Source organism: Nicotiana tabacum, chromosome 23, assembly GCF_000715075.1.
Source record: "Nicotiana tabacum cultivar K326 chromosome 23, ASM71507v2, whole genome shotgun sequence".
Lineage (NCBI taxonomy): Eukaryota > Viridiplantae > Streptophyta > Magnoliopsida > Solanales > Solanaceae > Nicotiana > Nicotiana tabacum.
Genome location: NC_134102.1, coordinates 51925869 through 51934527, shown reverse-complemented (window position 1 = coordinate 51934527; position 8659 = coordinate 51925869).

The window sequence follows — 8659 nt, the reverse complement described above, 5'->3', positions numbered from 1 at the left end:
ATTGATGATCTATTTGACCAGTTACAGGGTGCTAGGGTATTCTCTAAGATCGACTTGAGGTCGGGGTACCATCAGTTGAAGATTCGGGATTCGGATGTTCCGAAGACTGCTTTCCGTACTAGATATGGTCATTATGAGTTTCTGGTAATGTCTTTTGGTTTAACTAATGCTCTGGCAGCGTTTATGGATCTGATGAATGGAGTATTCATGCCATATATTGATTCGTTTGTCATTGTCTTCATTGATGACATCTTAATCTATTCGCGCAGTAAGGAGGAACATGAGCAACACATGAGATTAGTGCTTCAGACATTGCGGGAACAAAAGCTATATGCTAAGTTCTCTAAATGTGAGTTTTAGCTAGAGTCTGTAGCATTTTTTGGACATATCGTATCGGGCGAAGGTATTAAAGTTGATCCCAAAAAGATTGAGGCAGTTTAGAATTGGCATCGTCCCACTTCGGCGACGGAGATCAGGAGTTTTCTGGGTTTGGCAGTTATTATCGTCGGTTCGTGGAAGGTTTTTCATCTATTGCAGCACCTTTGACCAAATTAACCCAGAAGGGTGCTCCATTCCGATGGTCCGATGATTGTGAGGTGAGCTTTCAGAAGCTCAAGACATTATTGACTACAGCACCAGTGTTAGTGTTGCCTTCCGGTTCGGGGATGTATACAGTGTATTGCGACGCTTCGCGCGTTGGCTTGGGTTGTGTATTGATGCAGGAAGGGAAAGCTATTGCATATGCTTCACGTCAGCTGAAGCCCCACGAAAAGAATTATCCGGTACATGATTTGGAGTTAGCTGCGATTGTTCATGCTCTTAAGATTTGGAGGCATTATCTTTATGGGGTGTCTTGTGAAGTTTACATTAATCATCGCAGTTTGCAGCATTTGTTCAAGCAGAGGGATCTAAATTTGAGGCAGCGCAGATGGCTGGAGTTACTAAAAGATTATGATATTACTACCTTGAATCATTCGGGCAAAGCAAATGTGGTTGCAGATGCCTTAAGCTGAAAGGCGGAGAGTATGGGTAGTTTGGCTTTCATTTCAGCAGAGGAAAGGCCATTAGCCTCGGATATTCAGTCCTTGGCTAACAGACTTGTGAGGCTGGATATTTCAGAGCCCAGCCGAGTTCTTGCATGTGTTGTGGCCTAATCTTCACTATTTGAGCAGATCAAGGCTCGCCAGTATGATGACCCACACCTGGTGGTTCTTCGTGAAACGGTACTACAAGGTGGTGCCAAGGAAGTCACTATTGGTGCAGATGGTGTTCTACGACTCCAGGATCATCTGTGTGTTCCTAATGTGGATGAACTGAGGAAAAAGATCCTGGAGGAGTCACACAGTTCTCGATATTCTATTCATCCAGGTGCTACGAAGATGTATCGTGACTTGAGGCAGCATTATTGGTGGCGACGAATGAAAAAGGACATAGTTGAGTATGTAGCTCGGTGTCTAAATTGCCAGTAAGGTTAAATATGAGCACCAGAGGCCAGGTGGCCTACTTCAGCAGATGACCATACCAGAGTGGAAATGGGAACGAATTACTATGGATTTTGTAGTTGGGTTGCTGCGGACCTTGAGAAAATTTGATGCAGTTTGGGTGATTGTTGACAGGTTGACTAAGTCGGCACATTTTATTCCTGTTGTAACTACGTATACTTCAGAGAGGTTGGCTCAGATTTATATTCAGGAGATAGTTCGGTTGCACGGTGTGCCAATTTCCATCATATTAGATAGAGGTCCTCAGTTTACTTCACATTTCTGGAGAGCAGTACAGAGTGAGTTAGGGACCCGTGTAGAACTCAACACAGCCTTTCATCCGCAGACCGATGGACAGTCAGAGAGGACAATTCAGATTTTGGAGGATATGCTCAGGGCATGTGTGATTGACTTTGGAGGTCAGTGGGATCGTTTCCTGCCTTTGGTCGAGTTTGCTTATAATAACAGTTACCAATCCAGCATCGAGATGGCTCCATTTAAGGCTTTATATGGTTGGCGATGTCGTTCACCTATCAGATGGTTTGAGCCAGGTGAGGCTAAGTTATATGGTGCTGATTTGGTAAGGGATGCCTTGGAAAAGGTAAAGTTGATTCAGGAGCGACTTCGTACAGCACAGTCCAGACAAAAGAGTTACGCGGATCAGAAAGCGCGTGATATATCATCTATGGTAGGTGAAAAAGTTCTCTTGAAGGTTTCGCCGATGAAGGGAATTTTGAGATTCGGGAAGAAGGGCAAGTTGAGCCCAAGGTTTATAGGCCCATTTGAGGTGTTGAAACGAGTTGGGGAGGTTGCTTATGAGCTTGCATTGCCTCCCAGCCTATCGGGAGTTCATCCGATTTTTCACGTATCTATGCTCCGGAAGTATCATGCCGACCTATCACATGTGTTAGACTTCAACACAGTTCAGCTAGATAATATCTTGGGTTATGAAGAGGAGCCAATTACCACTGTTGATAAACAGGTTCGCCAGTTGAGGTCCAAGAGGATTTTTGCAGTAAAAGTCCAGTGGAGGGGCCAACCAGTCGAGTAAGCGACTTGGGAGGCCGAGGAAGACATGCGGAGCAGATATCCACACTTATTCAGCACTCCAGGTACAATTCTAAACCCGTTCGAGGAGGAACGTTTGTTTAAGAGGTGGAGAATGTAATGACCCAACCGGTCATTTTAACTTTTAGAACCCCGTTCCCTAAAATAAAACTTCTTGTAGGTGCTTGTAATGATTTATGACTTGCGGGGATGGTTGGTTCGGGATTTGGAAGTGTTTGAGGTGAAATCGGAACACTTGGTTCCTTAAGTTGGCCTTAAAGTGCTAAGTTTGACTTCGGTCAACATTTTGAGAAAACGACCCCGGAATAGAATTTTGATGATTCCAACAGCTCCGTATGGTGATTTTGGACTTAGGAGCGTGTTCGGAATTTTATTTGAAAGTTCGTAGTTAAATTAGGCTTGAAATGGCTAAAAACAGGAATTTAAGTTTGAAAGTTTGACTGATGAGTTGACTTTTTGATACCGGAGTCGGAATCCAGTTCCGAAAATTTTCATAGCTCCGTTAAGTAATTTATGACTTGTGTGTAAAATTTGAGGTCAATCGGAGTTGATTTGATAGGTTCCGACATTGAATGTAGAAGTTGAAAACTCTTAGTTTCATTAAGCTTGAATTGGGGTATGATTCATGATTTTAGCGTTGTTTGATGTGATTTAGAGGTTCGACTAAGTTTGTATGATATTTTAGGACTTGTTGGTATATTTGGTTGAGGTCCCGAGGGCCTCAGGTGAGTTTCGGATGGTTAACGGATCAAAAGTTGGACTTAAAAAGCTGCTACAATTTTCTCTTCTACTGCATATTCTGGGCTGTGATCGAGCCTCAGATCGAACCCAGATATCGAGCCCACGATCGAGTCCTGAGTCGAAGCCAGGGACGAGACTCAGTATCGAAGCCTCAATCGAAGGCAAGGCTCGAGGGCATGATCGAAGGTAAGGCTCGAGGGCTAGGATCGAGACCCATGCTCGATGCCCTGATCGAAGGCTCAAGATCGATGCCATGATTGAGGCTATGATCGAAGGCCCAACCTCGATGCCCTGATCGAGGCCATGACCGAGGTCCAGGCTTGAGCTTGTGATCAAAGCCCCGATCGAGGCCCAGTTCGAGGACCAGTTCCGAAGGCTGCTGGGCAGTTTTATAAAAAGAGGGCATTCGTCCCATTTGCCATTTTTGACGAACTTGAGCTTGAGCAGAGACGATTTTTGGCAGATTTTCAAAGGAAAAACATTGGGGTAAGTGATTCTAACTCGGATTTGGTCTACATATACAAGTATATCATTATTTTCACAATTTAATTAGTGTTTTGAGATTGAAATTTGGAAAAGTTTAGAAATCTCATAAAAACGAAATTTTGAGATTTCGGTATCGATTCGGAGTCGGATTTGAGTGAAACTGATATGGTTGGACTCGTAATTGAATGAGTTATCAGATTTCATAACTTTTGTCGGATTCCGAGATGTGGGCCCCGCGGGCAAATTTTTAATTAATTTCGGAATCTTTTCTTAAAAATGTAGTATTTTCTTATAGAATTGATTTATACAATATTTAGTGATTTTATCGAATTATTTTGGCTAAATTCGAGCCAGACGGAGTTGGATAATCGTGGAAAAGGCCCTATAGTGGATTAAATTGGAGCAAGACGAGGTAAGTCTCTTGTCTAATCTTGTGAGGGGGAAATTACCTCATAGGTGATTAAAATTAAATAATTGTTGCTAATTGTGGGGGGCTACGTACGCACGAGGTGACGAGAGTCCGTGCGTAGCTACTATTAATGCTAAAGTCCGGGTAGTTTAGGACTCAAAGCATGCCTTACTTGTGTAAATTGTATTCTTTGATTTATTTATATTAATTGATATCTATATGAATATATTGTGAATTGTTAGATAAAGATATTAAAGGATAAAAATCTCATAGGCTTGATTGTCTGTTTAAATCAATTAATTGTTAAAAGAAATTGTTCTCCTCCTAAATTCATCTTATAATGAATATACTCTCCTTCCGGAGGCACATAAGAAAATGTCCTCCTTTCTTGTGGAGCGGGTCGAATGCCTCGGCAGGATAGATGCATCTATGGATCGCGCCGCACGTCCCTCGGCAGTGTACACGACACTCTGGATCGGGTCGTACGTCCTCGGCAGAAATCGTGCTTAATAATAATAATTACACGATACTTTAATAATTTATTTCAGCTTGTGAAGCTAAGTAATAAATTGGAAAATCCTTGGAATTTAATGAATTATTATTCTTGCTTGTTTAGGAATTAATTGTTACTCCTGTAAATGAGATTTAATTGATAAATTGGAATTTATTTGAATTGAAGGAATTTAATTAATATATTGAGAATTGTTACATTTGAAGGAATTTGATTATTTTCGCTGATTAAATAAATTATTTGTAAATTCTGTAAATCATGCTGATTTGAATATCCTAATTTTATTTCAATTATTATTGACCCATAGTGAGTGTCAAAGTCGGCCATCTCGTCTCTACCACTTCGAGATTAGGCTTGATACTTACTGGGTACACGTTGTTTACGTACTCATACTACACTTGCTGCACTTTTTGTGCAGGATCTGAGACAGGTACTAGTGGAGGACCTATCATCACATACTCACGTCATCCCGAGGCATAGTGGTGAGCTGCCTTTCTGAGCCGTTCTGCAGCTACCAGTGTCTCTTCTGATATTTATATTCTGTCTATTTTATTTCAGACAGTATTTGGAGTTTTGTATAATCTACTAGATGCTCATGCACTTGTGACACCGGGTCTTGGCACACACATTGGTAGAAGTTTGTAGTTTTATTATTTTCTTTGAATAAAAGTTTAACCAATGTACGTTTGACTTATTAGTCGGCTTGCCTAGCTGTAGTGTTGGGCGCCATCATGACTTATAGGTGAAATTGGGTCGTGACAGTAATCTCTACTACTTGTTGAAATGGAGTATCAGTTTGCAATTCTCGAGCCATGCATATTTTAATATCATATTCGAGCCCCTCAATGAATCTGCGGACCCGCTCTCTGATTGTAAGAACCAAGATAGGTGCATGACGGGCTAACTCACTGAACCTGATAGCATATTCTGACACTGTCATAGTGCCCTGACGCAACCGTTCAAACTCTGTGCGCCACGCATCTCTGAGAGTCTGGGGAACAAACTCTTTCAAGAACATTTCCGAAAATTGAACCCAAGTTGGTGGTGTGGCATCGGCTGGTCTACCTTCTTCATAGATTTGCCACCATCGATACGCTGCGCCTGACAGTTGAAATGTAGTAAAGGCAACTCCGCTCACCTCCACAATTCCCATGGTGCAGAGAATACGGTGACAATTTTCTAGAAATTCTTGGGCATCCTCTGTAGCTGTGCCACTGAAAGTTGGTGGATCATATTTCTTAAACCTTTCAAGTCTCTTTTGTTCTTCTTCTGATGCCTCGGGCCTGACCTCAGGCCGAACCGAAATAACAGTTTGTACAGGTACTAAACCTGAAACCTGACCAACGTGAACCTGCTGCTCTGTAGTTGTGGTAGGAGTCTGAGCTACTCCCCCAATCTGCGGAATGTTTAGTGCAACAGAGATCAATCCCGCCTGAGTTAATGTACCAAACATACTCAGGAACTGTGCCAAAGTCTCCTGAAGTCCGGGGGTAACAACAGGTGCTTCTGGTACCTGTCTCCCCAACTGGACCTACTAGTGGCTCCTCAACTGTTGTTCTGACAGGTGCTCTAGTCGCAGCACGTGCCCTTCCTCGACCTCTACCTCGGCCTCTACCACGACCCCGGCCTCTTGCAGCCCTAGCAGTATGTGCGGATGCCTGCTCAGCTAACTCAGTAGCACGTGTCCTCACCATCTGTGAGAGAATGGAGATAAAAAGGTTCAAATTTTAAATTCAACAAATTTCGCACGACAAGAATGAAAGAAATGGAAATTTCCTAACAGTTCTGTAGCCTCTCGAAGATAAGTACAGATGTCTCCGTACCGATCCGCAAGACTCTACTAGACTCGTTCGTAACTCGTAGAACCTATGAACCTAGAGCTCTGATACCAACTTGTCACGACCCAAAATCTCACCACAGGAGTCGTGATGGCACCTAGTCTCTAAGACTAGGTAAGCCGATTTCAATTACCTTTTGAAGCCATTTTTTTTTGTTTGAAACTAACCGCGAAAATAATTACAATATACTACCTATGAAGACTGGTAGTACTGAGTCACGAACTCTAACTGAATACATAGCATGATCACGTGGACCGAATATACAATACTGTTTGATTACAAGTTAACAGTACAATGAAATGAAAAGACTCCAAGGGACTGCGTCGACCAAGCAGCTCTACCTTGAATCCTTACGATCCCGCTTTAACTCTGCTCAAGTCCAGTATCTTCAATACCTGGCTCTGCACAAAAATGTGCAAAAGTGTAGAGTGAGCACACCACAGTGGTGCCCAGTAAGTATCAAGACTAACCTCAATGGGGTAGAGACGAGGTACAGTCAAGACACTCACTAGTCTAATAATCTGTGCAATATAGCATACGAAAATAATAGAAAACAAATAACAATAAGGGAAATACCAATCAACTAGTGATTTATACATCAAGGTAACAGGAATATCATAAATATTACTCAACGAATAATAAACACAGGTACAACCAATTAATCAAGTCTTTCAAAATATACATTTTTTTTATCTATAAGTCTTTCAATGAAAGTCTCTAGAATATAATTATTTTCAATAAATATATCTCAAATATACTTTCTTCAAATAAATATATCTTTCAAATAGCATTCTTTCAAATAAACCTCTTCTGAATATAATTCTTTCCAATAAATATCTTTCGAATATAATTCCTTCAAGTAAATATCTTTCAAATATAATTCTTTCAAGTAAATATCTTTCAAATATAAATTCTTTCAAGTAAATATCTTTCAAATATAATTCTTTCAAGTAAATAACTTTCAAATATAATTCTTTCAAGTAAATATCTTCCAAATATAATTCTTTCAAGTAAATATCTTTCAAATATAATTCTTTTCAAGTAAATATCTTTCAAATATAAATTCTTTCAAGTAAATATCTTTCAAATATAATTATTTCAAGTAAATAACTTTCAAGTAAATATCTTCCAAATATAATTCTTTCAAGTAAATATCTTCCAAATATAATTCTTTCAAGTAAATATCTTTCAAATATAATTCTTTCAAGTAAATAACTTTCAAATATAATTTTTTCAAGTAAATATCTTTCAAATATAATTCTTTCAAGTAAATATCTTTCAAATATAAATTTTTTCAAGTAAATATCTTTCAAATATAATTCTTTCAAGTAAATATCTTTCAAATATAATTCTTTCAAGTAAATATCTTTCAAATATAATTCTTTCAAGTAAATAACTTTCAAATATTATTCTTTCAAGTAAATATCTTTCAAATATAATTCTTTCAAGTAAATAACTTTCAAATATAATTCTTTCGAATAAAAGTCACCATGTGACGCCTCATTTAACTTTCATGGCGTGAGAAACATATTCAACACATCACATCAAATGGCACGGCAATACCTTCGTGCACTTATCTCATTCTCACCCAATATATATATATATATATATATATATATATATATGTAGATCAAATCAATTGGCACGACAACACCCTTCGTGCATTTATATCTTTCTCACAGTACATACATACAACAGTACCAACTAAGTGGGAGAAGTGCCAATAACAATAAAAAAAAGAATAAAGTAGAGGCACCCAGGAAGCAACAACGACTACAAGTCACATAAAAAACATAGGTGCACAATAACATCTCAAGATAAAGGCATGAATGTATACACAACAAACAATATCACAATATAATGTATGTCTCTCGTACTCTCCTGCACGCAAACACCTTTCGTGCCATGAGTATATGATAATATAAAAATAATTGCACGGCATCCCCCTTCGTGCTTTTACTCTCATCCTCACCTGATAATATAAATAAAACGACACGGCATCACCCTTTGGGCTTTTACTCTCATCCTCACCTGATAATATAAATGAAACGGTACGGCATCACCCTTCGTGCTTTACACTCTCAATGGCACGGCATCACCCTTCGTGCTTTACACTCTCCCTCAC